General features: G+C 36.7%; 1 non-coding gene across 1 annotated transcript; it reads right to left on the bottom strand.

Moving 5' to 3' along the window:
- Nucleotides 1–915: 915 nt before the first annotated feature.
- Trnat-ugu (transfer RNA threonine (anticodon UGU)) lies at nucleotides 916–988 on the bottom strand. Its single transcript has one exon. It is a non-coding gene; the product is annotated as a tRNA-Thr (tRNA).
- Between the last annotated feature and the right edge of the window lie 357 nt (nucleotides 989–1,345).

A 1,345-nucleotide genomic window follows, 5' to 3' on the forward strand; every position in this document is an offset into this window, starting at 1 on the left:
TATATATATTCAACCATATATATAGTTCAAATTTACAGAAAACAAGACTAAGACAGGTGAAGGGACAACAAGCAGGTGTATTAGATTGACGCTCGGGAAGAATGGAAAAGTGTTTGATGTTTCGAGCCAACGCTCTTCGACAGAAATGATTGCGAGAGAAAATAAATGGAGAACGAAAAAAAATAGAGAGAGAAAGATGTGGGGGGGGGGGGAGTAAGCATGTATGTATATATCTCCACATATATCTGTACGTATAGATATATATGCACACATAGCACACATACACACATGCATATACATATATGTGTGAGCAGACTCGTTCAATGAAGTCTTAATCGAGAGAGAGAGAATGTGTGTAGCTCAACCTCAGGCTACAGGGCTACAATAACAACACTTGCTCTGTTATAAAGTCTTTGTTGATGAGTAAACATATATTACACATAGAATGAGTGATATTTGATTTACAATGATTAAGATTTTCATACGTCCATAAGGCAAAAATCCAAACTTATAAAATCATTTTACATCCACAGCAAAGTCAACTTTTAAATGTACACTGTTTGCCTTAGTCAGACTGGAGTCCTCGACTTGATTGCTGCTAGCACTGCGTTTCGACTGGTGTATGTTCCAGCCTTCTTCACGTGTCTTGTGCTGATCTTGATTGTTGTATCAGAATTTCGAATCTAACACTTTATTTCATCCACGATAATACACTGTACGCATTCCATTTTCTGTGTCCCATAATATTTCTTTTTTTCTCCTTCCGTTAACTTTTCTTGTGAACTACCTTGGTACCTAGCCTGGGACTGAACTCAGAACCTCTAGGAGATTACCCAGCATTAACCAACTCCTTTATCCACTACGCTGTCAATTAGCTAGTTGAATTGCAAAAAAAAAAACAAAAGAAAATAATTAAGCCACCAGAGAGAATTGAACTCACGCCCTCTGGTTTACAAGACCAGTGCTCTAACCTCTGAGCTATGGTGGCTTGGTTAGCCTAAAACGCTTCAAACTATAATTTAATTCTATTTTGTATGAAGTCCAGAAGTTAACCACGTGTTATGTGTATCGATTATGAGGATATAATGATTGTGCATAATCACAGATTTAAGCAGTTGCGAGGATCATTGATTGATCTAGTAATATTGATCAATTAGATATCAATCTTGTATATATATGGTGTGTGTGTGTGTGTGTGTGTGTGTGTGTGTGTTTGTGTGTGCGTGTATGTGTATCTATATGTAAACATATAACTTTACGCATGTAACTACACCTGGTCTGTTGGCGATTTACAATGATTAAGGTTTTCATACGTCCATAAGGCAAAAATCCAAACTTATAAAAT

The sequence above is a fragment of the Octopus bimaculoides genome, chromosome 26, assembly GCF_001194135.2.
Source record: "Octopus bimaculoides isolate UCB-OBI-ISO-001 chromosome 26, ASM119413v2, whole genome shotgun sequence".
NCBI classification, from domain to species: Eukaryota; Metazoa; Mollusca; class Cephalopoda; order Octopoda; family Octopodidae; genus Octopus; species Octopus bimaculoides.